The sequence below is a fragment of the Struthio camelus genome, chromosome 4 (genome assembly GCF_040807025.1).
Source record: "Struthio camelus isolate bStrCam1 chromosome 4, bStrCam1.hap1, whole genome shotgun sequence".
In the NCBI taxonomy this organism is placed as follows: domain Eukaryota; kingdom Metazoa; phylum Chordata; class Aves; order Struthioniformes; family Struthionidae; genus Struthio; species Struthio camelus.
The window spans coordinates 43,082,825-43,102,844 of NC_090945.1; the positions used below are offsets into that span (position 1 = coordinate 43,082,825).

The 20,020-nt window shown below is 39.8% G+C and overlaps 1 protein-coding gene across 1 annotated transcript in view; it reads right to left on the reverse strand.

Annotated features, from left to right (window-relative positions):
• Positions 1–19,547, reverse strand: part of MARCHF1 (membrane associated ring-CH-type finger 1) — a 241,533-nt gene extending 221,986 nt beyond the window's left edge. Inside the window, exons 1-2 of the mRNA XM_068942414.1 lie at positions 19,464–19,547; positions 3,000–3,093 (exon numbers count right to left, since the gene is read on the reverse strand). The gene's annotated coding sequence lies outside the window, so the exon portion shown is untranslated. The remainder of the gene's footprint in view (positions 1–2,999; positions 3,094–19,463) is intronic.
• Positions 19,548–20,020: the final 473 nt, after the last annotated feature.

A 20,020-nucleotide genomic window follows, 5' to 3' on the forward strand; every position in this document is an offset into this window, starting at 1 on the left:
AGTAAAATCCTGATACACAGCTCTTGAGAAAAGACAGAACTGGACAATGACAATGCCACATTCTGGGGGCAGAAATGGCCAAAAAAATACGGTCAAACAGTTTCCAGCACTCCCAAGCTTCCCTACTCACAGCTAAGGATTCTGGTCCCCCTAGGAAGCCTGTATGTTCAGATTCATTTGCGTTCCTTAGGAATATAGGCACAGAGTGACTCAGTGTCACCTGAATCTACTTTCTCTTTATAACACAGGATATGCTTAAAACTTAAACATAGTAATTAAGCAAGACTGAAAGCTCTTATCTAGCTGATTAAAACCAGATTACAAGTCAAATTACATATAAAACGTTGCTCTGATATGGTTTAACAACTTACAAAGCACCTTTAGGAAGAAAAAAGAATCAGTTTCTGACCATAACACAATAATCACAGCGCACAACTTACAGAAAACTCGAGTTTTAAGATGCCTTTGTGGTAACATCCTTCAGGTATCCAACTACAGTTTTTGAAATGATGATCCAACACACAGCAAGACCCACTTCTTTGATATTATCCTTAATTCTGCATCCAGAGAAGGAACCTCCAAGTTTAAGAGGAGGTTCCTTTAAGATACAAAGAACACATTAGCTGACAGCTCTTTCTTATACTCAGTGCCCTGAGTTAGGCTAGTATCCGTAGTTCACACCTTACCAGCCAGCTTGCCTAATCCAGACTGTTTACTTGAGGCCTCTGAGCTATTGTTTGAACTCCTAATATTAGGCGCTATTATTGGGAATGTAATTATATAGATATAGTAAAATTCCCTGGTGTGTCCAGCTTTCTATTGAAGTACAGAACTACCTATTAATAATACAGGCTACCCAGTAATTGTCTTATCTTCTTCCTTCCCCACTGACCTGTTCTTTATTTATTCTTTACATTTTAAGGGTCTGGTTTCACACAACACTTCTCAAAACTGTAAGTCATTTTAGCCTGTTTCCTCCTGAGGCTTCATAACCCTGTCAATAACTTCGACCAATTTCAATCCCTAGGTTTACAGCTAGGTATGCCTCAGCAGGTGATGATATGCTGCAGACTTTAAAGTGCTACAAACATCATATCTCCCACTTTCTCCAGAAACATTTCATAGCCCTGTGCCAGTCACGCTCAGTCTTACGTTTTTAGCCTCCCACTCTCTTTCATGCTGAGCTTTTGTAGGGTTAATTTTCATTTACTAGACCTAGATAAATTGCTCACAAATCTTCTGTAGCTAGAATAACAGCTCCTGAGCAGGCCCAGATATTGCAGTACTCCTTTTCTGGCCCTCTCCAACACAGCTATCCAGTTTCATCTTCTAAATGCAAGTTCTGAAGGTGCGAAAGCCTGACTAACATGCTAAATCAAGAAGTTTTATTTCCCAGAAGAGAAAATAACCCTACAAGAGAAGCAGAAGCCATGCATCAGCATGGACTATCACACAGTACAAATTAAGCATTACTGTATGCATGACTAGAACAATGGCTAAACTTAAAAACTGATTTGGGAAGAGCACAGCGGGGAACAAATACTAAAAACTGTTGTGAATAACCTGTAATAGGAGCCATGAGAGTCCAAGTTCTACCGTCAGTTTGTTTATATTAAAACAGGCAACTTTTTGGATGCAAGTTATGAGACACAGAATGAAGTTCTGAGTTTGGTAAAGAGGAAATGGGTGAAGTCAGGGAAGTATGTGCTATTTCAAATATAAATATCATCTGCCTCTCAGTTCACAAACTGACATTCTGCCTTACCTCAAGACGTTCAAGCTTAGCATGCTAAACTTCGAGGAAAACCGTAAAACAGAAATTAAAAACAGTATAAAAATTCCAGAAAACACCATCCAATTTAGAGAACACCAGAGAAGCTTCAGCACACAATGTGGATTCTGTGAGCTGGACACCACCACCACTACCTGACTCAGCAAACAGGCTGAGGAGGACTCCTCCTCAACCAATAAAGAAACTAAAAACCTTAAATCTTCTTCCTTGCCTCAACCTTTCTTTAGAGCATTGTCTGCAATGGCAGGACAAAAAGCTCTAGTAGGAAAAGGCAACATAACGCTCAAGCTGGCTGTCTCCTCCACCTCCAGAAATTCAGTTATGTCTGTAAAAAAATGCAAGCATTCACATAAAATGAGTATTAGGCTTTTTCCTTTTACCCTTCACTTCGCACAGCTCCTGCTTTTGGCTGATGAAATCTGTAGTGCTTATTTGTAAAAACTACTTTTTGAGCCACTATTAGATCACCTCCTTTGGCTACAAGTTTGCATAGGCCAACGGGTGCCAAGAACATTTATTTCAGCCAGGAGGCTGTCAGCCAGAGTTTTAGCCACATCTGATTCCACCTCAAAGAAAAGTGATCAAAGCTTGTTTCCTGACCAGTGCACTCATAAAGAACTGACATATTTATGATAACACAAGTTACATCATCACTAAAGAGACGAACTTGATAAAGATTGTAAAGACACTTCTTATGAAGGTAGGAATTTATAAACATGGGGGATGATCACCATTTCTTAAGAGAACATACATAATTCTCTAATTCAAGTACATATAATCTTTTCATCAGGTTTACAGATATGAGCGTAAAAGGCGTTGGTAGACAAACTGAAGGCTGTTCCCATCTGGTCAGTGGTTTAATTTCAGCATGAAATGAGTGAGCATTATGAAAGTCTAGGCAAGTGTAACAAAATTCCATGCAAGTTCTTATGAAAGGGGAAGATTATATTTACTTACTAAAATCTCTAAATAATTTGATTTTGCCCACCCACACTTATTCTCTCACAGATTTCATTCACTCAGTCTCACGCTCACGTGCCCAAGTGCCAAGGTGTGTCTGGCCTGGATCGCCTGTACGTGACAAAGAGCATAAGAGACAGCAGTGATCGAGTCCTCATCATGCCTCTAGATTTTGGAGAGGTCTTTTATACCCTTTAGGAGTCATGAGGTGTTGTGAGGTACTTCCTTGCCTCAGAATCCTACTTACCTCAGGCTCCACAAATCTTATGCCAGGTTGCTTCCCACTCTTTCCTTTTCCTTGTTTGGAATATATATTGGCTATAATCTGTTTCCCTGGTGCGCTAAAAGGAAAAGAAATGATATATGTGATTGGCTTCCACTGACAAGTTATCTGCACTATGGTCTTATCAGCACATAGGTGTTCTGGTCTTGATATAAATAACATCCCTTGATTTTACTACTGGGAAACAGTATCCTGGGAGCAGCATCCGCAGCACTGTTCTTCATTATCAATATAGGCCATGCCTTTAACTCTTCTTCTGTAGATTCTTCTGGAGCTTACATACCATTTCTTGTTACAGAAAATTCCTTAATTGTAAGCTAGCAAGGTTTCCTGGCAGAAACTCACAATTGTCAAATTGTTCACTAGCTAAAAAGGCATCTATTTGTTATTTCAGAGTACTTGCAGTACCTGTCAATTCTGAAATGCTTATAACATTTGTAGCAGGGCAAAACAGGAAGCCTGTGCTTCAAAAGTTGACTGAAACAGGAGAAAAAGGTTTGATTTCTAACATTCGGAACGCTATGCCAAAAACAGGCAGTAAGTTACTTCTACTTCAACATCATCGAAAACAGATTTTCCTTGACACTGTAGTAATGAGCACCACGCCAAAATATTCACTTCTTCAGCATCATGAAGTTCAGGATATTGAGCTATGTGGAGCTTGTGCCTATTTGTGCCAGCCTCAAACCTGATTCGGGCTTTGTCTGTTCTCTACTGATGATTCTACAGTCATGCACAGAGTATCCATTCATAGTATTAACTAAGATTGGCACATTCTTGCAGACCGGGACACATCTTCTGTCCACAGCGGTAGCTACCAAAATCATCACCATATTTAACAACAATAACGAAAAGGTGAAAATATGCTTTGTTGCTTCTGGATATGCACTGCTGATCTAATAGGATAACTGGATGTTCTTTATCTGTGAAAAAGATCAACCCTCTCAGATCCATCTGAGAAGAACGACTTCTCCCATTTTACTGGGGGGGGAGGGGGAGAGGAACATACAACACATTATTTTTTCACATTCACAAAAGAAATGCCTAGTAATACTTAGGATTACAATTTTAATTTCTTGGCTCCTAACCCCCCCATCTACCACTTCACAGTTAATTTGTCAAGAGCATATGTTTGGAAATTTAATTCTGCAGGTTCTTTCCAACTCGCTTGCATTACTAGTTAGACCTTGAAGCTCCTCTAGTGTCTTCTCATTGCCCATCTGAGGAGGTGAACTCAAAGAAACGGATATGCATACTGTGAACGCCATTGAAACAGCATTAGCTTATAACTAGACAGTTCTCATCTCATTCTACCTATAATTAAGGAGGGAAGGCTATGCCATTGTCAATGACTAAAGAAAGATGAAAAGAAGTTTTAAATGCAAGAAAGAAAGGGCAGTAACTGTGTCTAACCGGAAACCCCAACCCTTTCAAGATAACATGTTGCATTTAATTGCTATCTGATGTTACACTTGAAAGATACTTACATATCTATTTCGTTAGGACAGAGTCCTTACTAGCATGTATACAGCAGAAGTTATTTTGATACGCCCGTCTGCTCCTGCATTTCTAAAGTTGGAATAAAAACCCCAGCAGTTAAGACTGTGATATTTCCGGTTTTAACAGTAGCTGATGTTTTCTTCATGTACTGTTAAATGGACTGTAAGAAGAACCGCCACCCTAATTCCTACAGCCCAAAACTAAAGGGTTACTATCCGCTGTGTTTAGCGGTACTAATTTAGCTATGAGACTTAACAGTATCCATAACCTTAACTACGATCACAATCAAGAACACATAACATTTCAGAGAACGACATATCACAGAGTAAATCGATTAGAATATTCTGTCAGGTCCGTGAAGAAGCAAGACTAAAACATACTTTCAGAGTTCACAGGCATATACAGCAGGCAGTGGAAGAAAAAAGTAAAACTGTATCAGCAAACACCAGTACTAAAAATCAACCATATTGTTTTGTCTATCTGCAGATACACAGTGATTAAATATGTTAGGGGAAAAAAATCATTTTCATGAAACTGGCTCTCTACAGAATGTTGACTGACTCTACAAGGAACAAAAAACAACCTCAAAGACTTCACCAGAATCTGTCATATAGATTGGTTATTTTGCTATCACAAAGGCCTGGAAAGCGTGAAAACTCATTAAGAAGCTATAAATGAAGACTGACAGCCACAGAAAGCATCTTGAGGAGCCCACCAGAGAAAAGGGGCTGGGACAATGTTAAAAATATGAGAACACTGGCACTTAAGCTTCCTGTATGGCCCACTTCTCCTTGTCACACTATGTTATTCTCAGGTAAAAGAAATTGCCTAGACATACGTGTACCTATACAGTCCCTGACAGACAGATGTCAACAAATGGCATTTCTACAAGTATTTCAAGTTAGTTCCTATACCAGGTGGTTGAATATTTAATACTGAAAAAAGGCTTGCTTACCTTTTTTTAAACTTTGTTTACTCTGCGTTCTGGAGAGAGAGAAAATTGGGGAAAGCAGTGTTTTCTGTTTTAACGCCAGAGAAGAAATATTGAAGCATTTACTCCTCAGTAAATGTGCACTAGCACAGCCTAAAGGGTTCCAGCACTAAATGAGTCCACGCGTAACTTAAAATACAGCCACATGCCCAACCTTCTATTAATAAGCCAAGTGTCCCCAGTACTTATTAATGCCCCATAACATCAGAACAAGAAGAAAAAATATTTAAAGTCCTGCCTGTGGAAAGCTGGGACAAAGAGGCCCAAAGAGCCTCCATATATGCAGTTTAAATATCTGTATGTCCCACCAACAGCAAAGGACCTCATTTTGGCAACTCACTCAGAATGAACTATGTGGGCTGATGACACAGGACTGCTACCTTTCCTTGCTTTCCTCCTTGAGTTTGGCATGTGCCTCTCCATAGTACACAAAAGACACGTGCATGGCATGCGTCCATGTGCAAGACAAAAGACATGTCCATCTGCATGGACAAGTACAGGCAAACTGCTCCAGGAACAGCACTAGCTATAGTTTCATTAACAGGGCTTGCATTAGTAGAGCCAGTAAAAGTTAGACTCACGTCCATATTAACACAGCATTACATTGCTTTTAGATAAAAGGGGAGCATAGACAGCTCTGAATATGAGAAGCAGCAACTCATATTTAACTAGCTAATAATTATAACGAGGTAAAGATGACAAAGCTTTGACCTTGAATCTCCTATATTATATGTGAGCATTCCAGGATGCTGTTCTGAGATGCTTCACTTTACTGCTTTCTCTTTCTTCTCCTTTCCCCTTTCTTCTCCCATCCCCCACCCTTCTTCTTTTGTTTGGAAGCCTTATGACTTCTAAGGTAAATTTATTTAACAGGAAAAAGAAAAGAAAATTGAAAGAATGAACGAGGTAGGTTTTCTGCAAGCTCTACCCAGGATGTTTCCTTGGCCACGAGTAACTACACAGATTTTTTGAAAACAGCATTCCTCTATTTCAGTTGCTAAGCAGGTGGTTTGTTAAATCCTAAAAGTTATATCTGTTTAAGTGTGCAAATATTTCATTAAGCTTCTTGCCTTATAATAAGTATTGCTCAGGACTGTTTTATGCAACTTAGGCTACATCAATTATCTTAGCAAGGAAAATAAAAAGACGAATGAAGATTGATAACCACAATTTCTTTGATATCAAAGAAAAAAAGATTGTAAATTCTATGTTAAATGTGCCTGTTTTGAAAAAATATATCTTAATCTCATAAGTTTAAAAACTAGTCAAACAGGCATACATCATCTTGGAGTTTTTTTTCCATCTCTCTTTCCTGTAATCATCTTCAGTCATACAAAAGAATAGATAAAAAAAAATCTACACTACAAATAAAGAGTAGGACGTGCTCTTCCACACCAGCTTATCACGGTGGAATTTATTCCTATATCAGATTTTGTCATCACAAAACCTGTTTGTGTTGCAAAGCAATAAAGATAAAGAGAGCTTTAACTATAAGCAGCTTTTAGCTGTTATCATGTTAGCAGCTGCTTAATTTACATTTCTGTATAATTGAGGGATCCATTCAGGATGGCTGTTACTCTTCCAGACAGTTAAAAACTGACAGAACTTAGCCAGTTTCTCTCTCAATTTTGTAAGCCATTACCTGTTTTACTTCCTGTCATTTCCACCCTTCCCAAGTGATTTAAATTGTTCTCTCCACAATGTAAACAACACATAGGATGTCCATTATACTTCAAACAGCATTTTTATCACTATTTTTCTTTACAATATTGAGGAAGGAAACCTTTTCCTGAGAAAAGTTTAATTACCTTGTTCTTAGATATCTGCTGTATATTTGTTTGGTCTGTGGTGAAATCAAGAAACTCTTATTATTAGCCTAAAAGGCAAAATTGCCTGTCACAACTCTCATTAGCTGGTTAGCACAGAAGACTATAATTTATTGGCCTTGCAGGAACAAAGTTTTCTACACTGCAGGAGGATTATTGTAGAGATGGTGAAGCATCAAGTCATAATTCAGAGATCCAAAATTAGACTTCAATTCTTATTTTTCATTCCAGTTCTGCTGAATAAGACATTTGAAAAGATGGATTATTTTGTTTTCTGATTGCAGTAAAGCATGTACGTCCTCCCTGTGCATTTTTAAGGAATGTCGCAAGACCTGTGATGATGCTACAAGGAATTACAGACAACATGTTTGCAGTACCGTCATGAAACTGCACACCCAACACAGTATTAACATATGCAGAACTTTCCAACTTTCCAGCCTTGTAACAACTGTTTCAAAGCAACAAAAGTGAAACTCATACAGCTGCAAAGACCCTACACAGGCCACAGCAGCACCCAGGAGCAAAGCTGAACAAGGAACTGGAGTAACCTTCACACTACTCCACGTTAGTATCTAAGTGCGCAGCTACGTCTGAGGTTAAATACTTAAAAGTGTGAGCAGAGCTCTCCTTCATCAAACTGCTAACAACAATAGGCATCTATTTTAATTTAATTATGCTTCCTGAATAATACTGAAAGTTACAAAATACATAGACATGTTACTTGGCTCAGAAAGACCCCCCACACGCTAGTAAGTAGAGATGGTACAGTCTCTGCAGCAGAAAAGCACTATGGTTCCTTCAACTTCAGATGCAAGCATCTAGTTCTTCTGTAGATTCGATCCCGATTTTTGGGTTTGGCATCCAGAAAAGGAGAGAAATATGCAACTAAACATCTGAAAAGACTGCCCAGCATCAAATGGGACCCATGTGGGTAAACCAGTGTAACGTTTAGCTGCCTGGCTATGAACAACACTTCTCCTCCAGTAATCCCTGCCTCACTTACCACAGACAATAAAATAAGGCTAGAGTTCTACTGATAAGTGTCATTCAGTCTATAGTTCTGATTTATCCCCAGAACACCAGAAATTTGTGCAACAGTTCTACGGAAATACAGGGCGGAAAAAATGTGTGGTGGAATCATACCGTTGTAATACATACTGACATGCACCAAAGAAACCTGTAGCTCGACTGGAGTCTGCTATAATTTCAGAAGTAGATAACACCTTGATATGGGGGCCACCTATGTGATCAAGAATTGGAATCAATGGGATTTTCTCTACATTGACGTTGAACTAGCATCTCCGACTGTACTCCTGCAGCTGGGCATATCCGCCTACCCACCTTCCTTCACCCTCCCAAACTGCAAAGGCAGTGTGGAGCCAATCTCCGCCTTAATAAGCTCCTTGGCACCTCTTCTTTTCAGTATCCTCATCTCAATCATGTCCAGACAGATCAACTCTTATCTTCATTTGGTTTGTCTGCCCTTCACAGCCTAGACTCTGGATATCACTTCCCCCTGCTAACAGTTAGGCTCCTCAAACTGCAAGCGCTCATCTCTCGCACAGTTCGTTCTCTTCTCTAAGATTTTCTCTTTCCCGCTTTCATTCCTCAGGATCCTTCCTCTCAAGCGCCTTTCTATTTCAGAATTCTTGGGCATGAGACAACGTATGTCAGTAGGGCTGCTTACACCCTCATCTCCACAGCACCAACGACTCACATTGGTGATTTCAGAGAGAGCCCAGCTTCTACCCAGTCACCCAATTTTAGGAAGGTTTTAACTAGGGAGGTTTAGGGATATTTCAGTCTGTGCATCCACCACACAAGAACAGGATTTTTTTTTTTTTAATTTATTTTCCACAAATAGATAAATTTTTAGGAAGGGGAGAAACATTTCTTGCACAAACACAATCTATTTTATTTCAAGGCCTTGTCATAAAGCATCAGTGAACACAAACTTCCAAGAACATTTAACATTTATCTTCCCCTTCCCCCTGCAATCAGTTCTCTAACTTTGCTAAAATGTTTCAAAAATTTCTGCTCAACTGACTGATACATTGCACAGGAAGTTTACAGCCTAGCGCAAAAGGCATAAGCAACAATGACCAGTGTCTTACACTAGAGAAATCTAACTTTAAATAGATTATTGCTGTAAAAGAATTCATTATTTATTATATACGTTCCTTCATGACATTTCAACAATCTACTACTTCTACTCAGTAAAATTTCTTTCTAGCATTTTTCTCTCAATTTCAGATTTCCATATGTTGAAGTTTCAACTGCCTTCCTATGGAAAATTTAACTCCAAACTATTGTCACTTGGGGCAGGGGGACTTACTTCATTTGGTTGGTTGTGTTTGCAAAACCTCTCTCTGTATCATTACGGTGAGCATGTGCCACATGTGCTCTTGAACATATTTAGCTGAGAGCCAGGCACTCCTATTTCACTTTCTTGATATTACTGCATTCATTTTGTGTGAATTTTAATTTAGGAAAATACTACAGAAAGGAGTTCTCGGCGCAATGAATTTAGTTCCTTGCTCTGGCAGGCTTATCTTTATGAAACACTTCTCATAAATTTCTTGGACTCTTAGCACGGTAAGATATGGTTTGATATGCACTACTTTAATTGGAAGGATATTTTTAAACTAGATTGTTCCATTGATTAGAAATCCTCTTCTAATTTCTAGACTAAATTTATCCACAGACAGTTAATGCTCATTTGCTCTCACATCAGCACATTCTTACGCTAAGTAATTCTTTCCTTGTGTTTAGCCCCACATGAGTAATCATATCTTCTCTCAAATTTCATTTTCCTAGACTAAAGAAGTCAAGTTTCCAGCCAATGACATGATGCGTGTCAAAATAAAGTTGGGAGTATATTTTGTTTTTAAAATCTAAATTGATTTTATTTACAGTTTACCTACATAAGCAACCACACAAATACAGCTGAGGCTAACAGGCCTTTGATCTGTCACATTCCTTAGTCTAGCACTTCTTTGATAAACTCATAGTATCTTTTATTCAATTTCCTTTTACCATTGTGCCTAGAACTATCCTTCCCTTCAAAAGCATTCCAAAAACCTGATTAGCACTGAGGCCAAACATCTAATCCTGCACTAATTTCTTCCCCTTTCTTAGGAATGTACACTGTTCTCTTCTTTCCAATTTGCTAGCTGCTCTGTTTTCCACTGGACCTGCATTCAAGTTTCCACCTTGATTTCTATTTCCACACTTCTATGCCTTTGTCTGTAGTTGCCAGTTGTCACAGCTATACCTAAACCTTAACTCTCTCTCCCATCCCCACCACGTAGCCACATGGCTTTTTCATGACTGTCTGCTTCTTGGAAACATCTGTGATGAACTTTGCGCTGATTACTCCAATACCCTTTGCAGGGTCTAAGTCAGATTGATAGTTTCTCTGTGCAGGTTCATATCTTTACAAGATGTATTCATTAAATCAAACAAGGAACCTGTATGTAAAGTAGGAATTTCCCAGTACTTTGGTCCACCTGGGTTCAGTAATCAGTTCAATTTGATGTGTAAAAAATTGTTGTTCTGAAATTAAGAGTTTATTTAAGGTCTCACTTTTATTTGTCCTTTTACTTCATTTATTCCTATCTCTTTACAATATCATATTTCTCCCCAGACCCATTTTGCTCCCTTTCATTAGTCTCAAATTTTCAATACATCAAAATTTTCAAATAAGAATACTCAGTTTTCAAAGGCAGCTTCCTATCCAGAACTACACCATGTGCACAGGAACCAGAATATCAACAGAAGCAATTATTTCACATACACCATCACACTCCCGTCTCACTGTTTTATAGACACTGAAAAATCTAGTTATGATGATAAACGATCTCTTTCATGAGTTCATCTTAATGACAACCTTGCAGAACATGCATGTGCTTAAATATAATCAAAAAAGAAGTAATTATAATGACTACAGCTTTTAAAAGCAGTCTAAATTCTTAAAATGTATAAAGAAACGTTGATAGTGATTCCAGAGGAAAAAAAATTTTGAACTCTCTCCCATTAGTTACAACATTGCCAAAGGTAACCATAAATATCTGCTCAGTTTTTGTTTCTTAACTATTAGCAGCAATTTGATTCCTCACAGATGGTTAAGTAGTGTTTTAAGATGTACTGTAGCTTATTGCTATCGACTAAGCTTTTAATTGAAAAAAAAAAAACCTTTCCAAGGCCTTAAAATAAAAATCTAATTTGATTAGACTCAACAGCTCCTATAACTGATTTTGTATCCCATGGCACAAAGCCAAAAGAGAAAGTGCCAGCAAGCACTTGCCCTAAAGCAACTCAAAACATCATTCCTCTATATTATTTAACAAAATATTTTCATTACAAGTTTGCTCTTTAAAATACCCATAGAAAATGAACATAAAAATGGTTGCATAAAAGCAAAGAAAAGGCTGTTGAAAAGTCAAACACTGTACTATTAAAAATAAGATTTTCTTTTCCCCTTCCATATACAGGCATTCATTCCATGTCTTCTTTCTGTTCCTTTTTCACTATTTTTCCACTCGGATCATTTCACTCACTTCATGTCAGTTTAGTGCTTATCATAGATATTTCTTCTTCTCCCTTTTTCTTCCACTCTACCGCCACCTCATATTTTACTGGTTCATTTTTCTTTACTTTCCTTAGGCCTTTCTATATTTGCTACAACCTTACAAAGAATTTTATGAAGAGGAAGATGAATGCATCACTTTCTCTTTAAATTCACCCATCCTTTCAGTTGGGACAAAAACTGCACCTTATCCATTCTGATATTTCTTCTCCACTTTCTTCCTGCTTGCCCAAATCCATTCTTTCTAACATTGCCTTTCACTCTTTTTCAAAGAGAAAGGCATGCAATTGAGGCACTCCTTACTTAAATAAAGCATTGCTATTTTCAAACACTCACTGACTTCACAGGGTTTGTATAACATTTTTGATAGGAGGACAGAATAAAATCAGCAGATAATTACCACAAACGCAGTTCAAAAAGAGTCAAAAATTCAGAAGAGTTTCTCAAAGTGTGAGAAATTGTTCAAGTAACAAACCCTCCAAGAAAACACTGCAAGTTCAACTATTTCTTTTCCCCTCCACCCCTGTGTGTGACTTTAGAAGACAGACCGTTTTCACAAACATCCTTTTCTTGTTATAACTTGAATTCTCAGGCTGCATTCTAGTTTAGGCTGCACACCTTACTAGCTTTAGCATAGCTACATACAGCTAGAAAGTTGAATTAGGTTATTTAAAGCAGTAAGAGTTTATCAAAGGGCTTTTATTTTTGTTAAAGCATTGCTCTTCAAACAGACAATCTTTCTTTCAGCTGCACAGAACACCACATCCAACTGGGCTGGAAGACCACTATTTCTGAGAGGCATTTGGAAAGCGAATTAGTTTCGCTTTTTTTCAGGTATGCCATCTTCCATCCCGTACCAAATGTCTTCTGTTAGCACTTCCACTAAAGTCAGATACCGATTTTACTCTTAGGTAAAGAAAAGGTGCTATACAGACAAGAAAGCTGCATTTTAAACAGAACTCTACAGGACTGAAAATATTTATCGGATCTATAGAAAAGCATCTGTCTGCATGAAAACTCATATCCATCAGCTAATCTTTAATGACTGTTTAGTCATATGTAGAACCAGCAACGAGAAGGACAATTTGATATTAGTATTATACAGAGGAATTTTCTGCACTTCACTGAAATTATTACCACCCCCAAAAGAACAACTTAGTCAAATTGCTTGGCTGCACTTGGCAGGAGAGCTTTATATGAAAGAGCCCAGACCACTGTGACGTGACAGCACGTTATCTTTTAAAGGGAGTTGGCACTTAGGAGGAACCATGCTCTGGTTTCCCTCCAAAGAGGCAGTAGAAATCTTTTGAGCCTCAAGAGGAAAAGAGGTGAAGCAGTACATTCCCAGCCCGTGGTGGACAACGTACCTGTGGTCATGGATTAGGCATTAAAGCCAGATATTTGGTCATGCAGCCTGACGCAAGTTGCACATATTGGACTTGCTGAAGCACAACAGGTTTTCCCCTGGGAACCACAATCCTCTCTCTTCTATCAGAGCTCAAGGTCAGGAAAGCATGCTAAGATTCGGTTCTGCTTTACTTTGTGCTGACTTTCACACCGCAGCCACGTCCTGAGTAAGATGCTTCTTACTCCAGTTGACAGCGTCAAGTCTTTGAACAACAGAGCAACAGACAGCTCACTGCAGCTGCCTCTATGCTCAGGTGACCCAAATAGCCCAAGAGCTGGAGTTCACCTCAGTCTTCTGCCATGCAAAACGTTCTAGCTGACGATTTCTAGTAGCGCACCAGGATTAAGTCGGCACTCGGACCAAGATTTTTTCCCTAGTCTCCTTTCACCATGCTTATGAAGTCATACAAAGTCTTACACAGAAGACTCAGGCTCCATCTTAAATCTCTGACCGTGTAACACATACATACCCTTGTTCTGTCAGAAAACTACTCTAAAAGTTCACTTCTCTATCAGATAGAAATCCTATTCTAGTCCTTACTTTGTTACTACTTGATCTCATGCCAATACTTGGTACTTTTGGTCAGGCATCTATTTATCCTTTACCCATATTATGTCAACTTTACAGTTTAATCAATTTATTAATCAATTTTCCCTCTTTGAGCCTTTCTTCCAGGCTAAAAAAAGTCCCTCTCTTCTGTAACATCTTCTCCCGAGACTGACCTCTATGAAAAGTCTAGCTACTAGTATACTATATTTGAAGAAATTCTGTACATTTAAGTGCTTATTTAGTCTTTCTGAGGCTGTATCAATACCACATTCAAGATGCAATTTGAATTAGCTGGCCAACCACTGGTATGGCAGCATGCAGCTCCTCAGTTCATGGCTACGATGGTCTGTGTATCTGAGGCTGCTTGCGTATGCATGTCTGCTGCGATACGGACACAATCAAAGGTGCAGTTCCACGAGCACTAAGTCAGCAGAACAACCCTGCCTGCCTCAGGTACTCACCTCTTCCCTTGGACAGCTCTTTCCCATGTACCAAGAAACTGATCCATATTTACTTTCACTACAACTGCTCTTTTTCTTTCCTCCTCCCTCCCCCCCAAAAAGCTTCAACTGTTACCTGTTCCCTCATCCACTTCATTGCACAAAACACTCGTGCCAGCACAAATAGAAAACAGCACCCAGAGGAAATAAAGCACTGCTTCTTTTGGTGGAAGTGCTGACTTAAGCTGCTGACCAAAACATAGTATAAAAAAGGACTCAGTCATAACTAAAAGGGACATATATCAAAGATGCTGAACAAAGCTTTATCAATGATTTTTATTAATTAGGAAGTCTCTGAAAAGCACTTCAGAAGGGCTATAAGTACATCACCAGGAGGATAACTTAGAAATATCTTTTTCCCATACACACCTTTGTTGAAACAAAACATTTCCGTTGTTGAAAGTTCCCACTTCATAGAATAAAACTATTGAAGTACTTCTGAAGTACTTCAAATTTCCATCTGGAGAAAAACTTTAGAAGAGAATATATTAAAAAAAAAACCCAACAACAATAAAATTAAACTGCCCTCCATGAGACATGCAGTCATCAGCAAGCCACCACAAAGTTAATTACACTGTATGGAGACCAAGGATGTTGCTCCCAAAACTGGGAAGACAGCTTGCTTGCCATCTCTCCATGATGCTCTCATTTGGAAACCCTTCTCTCCTGCAAGCTCAAGGATAGAAACTGGAGAATAGGGATTAATATACTATCAACCCCAAATATATTTTCACACAAGGACCCACCGTAACCAAAGGAGTGCCATGTACAGAAGTTGTCCCCTGCACATTCTCACCAGAAGTCCTGGCCACACGATATTACAGTGATTAGGTGGATACTGCCACTTCCGTTCCTCAGCTTATCTGCTCTATACCTGTTGAAAGTGACAGGAAGCAAGAGGTACCACACAACATAAGGGAGCAGTTAACTGTAATGCTTTTATAGACACTAAAAAGGAGAAGAAAAAAAATAAACAAAAACAACCCACATACCTCTGAGGATAACCGAAAGGCTCACAGGAAACCTGGCAGTGACAACTATCTTATTTAAAGAACGTTATTTTGGAACTGAGATAAATAGGCAAAGAATGGTATTGTTTTAAGTCACATATAAACCAAGCTTCTAGTTTTTAGACTCCAAAACTGAGGTGCCGAACAGATTAAGTCCTTAAGCGACTTAATGTTCAGAAGTACTTTGTATCCAGAGCTTTCCACTGTAATCTATACAATTCACTACGTTAAGACAATCAAGCATTACATATCCTTTTTGCAGAAATCACATTTAACATCTAACTTTGTCTCTCTAAAAGAGAATTTGAGTGTACAAAGAGTTTGAATTCAGATTTAAGTTGCTGGTGGGCAATCCTAGAAACATTCCCATTATATCCTACCCTCCTTGAGCTGCTAGGCTTGAGTTATATATTTCACTCTACTAAAATCTGAAGGTTCAGACTACTGTTTTTCTACACAAAGCACAATAACGTTGCTATAAATTAAACAAAGTCAACTTAATATCATATAGCTTGACTTTACAGAAGTGCACACGCTTTTGCCAAATACGAAATTTTAACAATCCTTTCACCAGACACTGTCAAAACATTAAACCATTACTTGTCTTTTTAGAGGAATATACAAAACACATTAAGGTTTTTTAAATCAAAAGCTCCACAAGTTACACAATTTTTAAGCTATAGTTGATTGCATCCAGCAAAACTTCAGTAACATTTTGCAATGCATAGTGTGGAAGGAAACGTACTGCCTAAAAAGGCTTGCATAGTACAAAAGTGCCCTTTCTTCTTTATAATGTCCAGTACCATCTGCAAGTGGAAGAAGAGAACTTGAGCCCATTTTCTTTGCTCTCCGTTTTTGGTTTCTTTTGTATGGTGGGTACGTGCACATTTACAGAACGTTTTTCCTCGTTTGCCGATTCAAAAAGGACCGCTGACTCTAACTAATAGACTCCAAGTTGCCTGAGTAGATATACACACAGAGCGTAGAGTACGGCAAGCTACCTCGCTACAAAGAGCTCCGAAAGTTCACCTACTAAGTCAGTACTGGGTAGTAGCTAATGAGCTAAGATTTCATGCAGTGCTTTATTTCACAGCTACATCCCAGAGCAGGCATGCTCCCAGATTAGAGAGACAAACAGACATAGATGAGTCAATTCTGGAATATATTCCCATGAAGAAATTTGGCAGCAGATAAGCAAAGTTAATAAAAGAAAACTGGTGCATGCTGGAACTTGGCCTATATTCAAGTTACCCAAAAAAAGTTTTCCATGCCTTAAATAACATCCTGTTTGCATAAAAATATTAACTTCTTTAGACTACAAAAGTACTACAAATACAGTTATCATGTAAAATCAGAAATTTTGTTAATCAATATGAACACCACCCAGTTTGAAATCAGCTTTATATCCTTCCATAGCTCAACATTGCCAAAACTGTCAGACTGGCACAATACAGTACAAGACAAAGTATACTACCCCATCCTACAACCAACAGGATATCACTGTTACAGTACAATTCCTTTGCATCCTGAGAACCATTCTGCAGAAAAAACTACATGCAGCATGTAAATATACTAGACGTTTCCCAGATGCTTTATCCCAGATAAAGCTATAACTGTAAAACTGTAAAATAAGGATTTTTGACTGCTTCATACTGTCTAGCATTTAAAAGGTGTTCATTCCTCTTTCACACAGACCCTGACAAAAACTACTATAACATAACACATCTGCCTAGAAAAAAATCCACTATTCAACTAATAGTCATTTAATAATTTGGACAAATATCATCTAGGTGAAAAGGACCTCTGTCCTTTTCTTGTGGTGTGATCTCTCCATTTACCTTAAAGGAATGCACTCCATTAATCTTGATAACTAACAAGCTTATTCTCATCAAATAATAGGCTAAGTTCTTATTATTTGAATTTGTACTGCTCTTAGACCATGAGGCTATTTTGGATTTAATTTCACATAACAAAATGTTTCTCCTTAAAGATTTTTTTTTAAGTTAATTCATATAGTTTCATTGCCATATGTGCCACATGACGGTGAATCTACTGGATTAAGGAATGCATAACACCCCATGTTTTGCACAAAGTTCCTTTTGCACTGAATTCGGTCACTATTTAAAAATAAAATAAATAAATACTTTAACAGCTGAGATAACTTGCTGTCACAATCTGAAGATTACCACAACTCTTGACTGTGCCGGACTTTGAAATGGAACAAGTTTCCAGAACTAAGCTCAGTTGTCAGTCCCTGTTTCAAGTATAACTAGCTTAAACCATCCACACTGCTTAAAAAGGCATCATTCATTTATCATGCTTTTTCCAGAAAACTATTTTTTATTTTTTAAAGCACCCACAGCTAAATACTGTCAGAAGAGATATTAGCGTGAGAAACACATTACACTCTTCCCATGAAGTTTGTCAAGTGCGCTGTGAAATATACAGCACAAACCAACTATGCAAGCCTAATCAGCATAACTGCTCCCTAGGGAATTATCCATTTTCAAGTCTTTCAAGCAACTAAAAAGGGCAAGAAAGTTGTTAAAAATATAGCAGGGCACTCATTCATGAGCGATACGCTACATTTTCTTTTTAAGGTTTAAAGCAAGTGACAATTCTTCAGCAAAATAAAAACTGAAGAACGCACATGAGATGAACGGGGGAAGTAATGATGGTAGTATTTCAATCATCATGACAACTTTAAATTTAGATGAGTCTTTTTTGGTCAGGCATATTACAGATGTTAGCCAGTTTTTAGTATTATTAGGAAGCATCATCACTGTATCTCCAAACACATACGTGGTTTGCACATTGGGAAATGCACCTGAATGCTCACAGATGATCCACTGCTACCATTGTTAGTCAGCGCATCTCAGTTATCTTCTTTAAGTTATGCTTTTTCCAGTTGAAAAAGTCCTATGAACAGCAAATCTATAAGCTTCACCACCATTAATTTCCTCCCTCATTCTTATATGAAATGCATACAACATACATATTTGCACCCCCCCACACACACCCAATGGAGACTGGGACAGAACCCCACACAGAAGAGTTTTCACCATGAACTGCAAAGAGCTTAAAATTACTTAAAACACACATACACACACCAAAAAAACAAAACAAAGCAAAACAGAAACTCCCCTACACACTGAAAATAACCAAAGTGGCTTTGGCATAGCTTTAATCAGTTGAAACTTGAAGACAGGAGCTCTAATTAAAATCCAGAACTCTAGATGTATGAAACAGCTAATTAGCTTCCAACTTTTTAATGAAGCACTGTGGCATTGTCCATGCTAGCTGTAGAGTATTAAAAAGGAAACGCTCTGCAGGGTAAGCTCATTCTCTCCGGCAGTACACCAGTTTGTGTATTTACTTTAATTCACGTAATTATCATAGGAATTTGAGAAAACACACTAAGTAATTATCAGATCTGCAGATCTCCGCACACAGACGAGACAATTAATCTTCGCCGCGTTTCAAACAGAGAAGAACCGCAAGGCAATTCATCTCCTTTCTGTTTAGGCAGTGAAGGCAATTCACATCGCAATTCTTTGTACTGTCGTGCTTCCCCGCTTTAACTTCGCTCCTGACCACAACTTGCAGAGAGGAGCGACAGCGAGAGAGGGAAGAGGAGACCGAAGGCTGTTGGAGGCGCGCTCCCCAGAAGCCCGCACAACACGCAGGGAACAAGCAAAAAGCGAGCGGGACTTGCAGACGAGAGAGAGAGACGTGGAGCATTCACCTTTGCTCTCCCGTTTGGCCAAGGCCGGCGCGTCCCCTCTCCTCCCTGCACGCCCTGAAACCCCCGCTAACCGGCTGCAGACAAAGCACAAGCGATCCGGCCGGCACCGCGGCCAGGTCCCCACGCCGGGCTCCGCCACCCCGCGCCGACGCGCGCTACTTACTCAACACCCCGTGAAGCCACCCGCGTGGGGTGAAGCCGCCCCAGCCCGCGGCGCTCCCGGCGCGGCGCAGCCCCCGCGGCCGCAGCCCGCCCCGGCGGCAGCGGCAGCCGCCCCTGCGCAGCTGCTCCTCCCGCCCGCGCTCACTCACCGGCGGCGTCTCAGGCAGCGGCGCGCACGAGGGGAGGGCGGCGGCGGCGGCGGTCCCGGCCCCGGCCGCCTCCCGGGCTGCGCCGCCCGCCCCGCCCCGTGACGTCACCCCGCGCCCCCTCCCCCGGCGCACCTGGGGGCGGCGCCGCCGCGGGGGTGCCCAGGCCGCCGCCGCCGCCGCCCGAGCAGGGGCCGGGGGTCGCCGCGCTCCGCCGTGGCGCCTGCCCGCCCGGCCGCCCTCTCCTGCTTCTCCCGTAGAGCGGCTCTTAAACGCCGTTTGGTGGAAGTGCAGGAATTATGCGCGAAAGGCACGGGCGCAGAGAGGAAGGGGGTGTGTTCCTCTCGTTGCAGGTTTTTTGCTCTTTGCAATAAGTACATACATATATATGTGTATATATACACACACACACACACATATATATATAAATAAAAAGGAGTCGTCTGGATTCTCCCCTTCCCCTCAGAGAGCTGTGCAGGCATCTCTCAGCTTTTAGTCCAGCAAGAACAGGGGTGGGGGAATGCGACTCCATTGTCTAGACTCCAGGTTGTATAATTCTT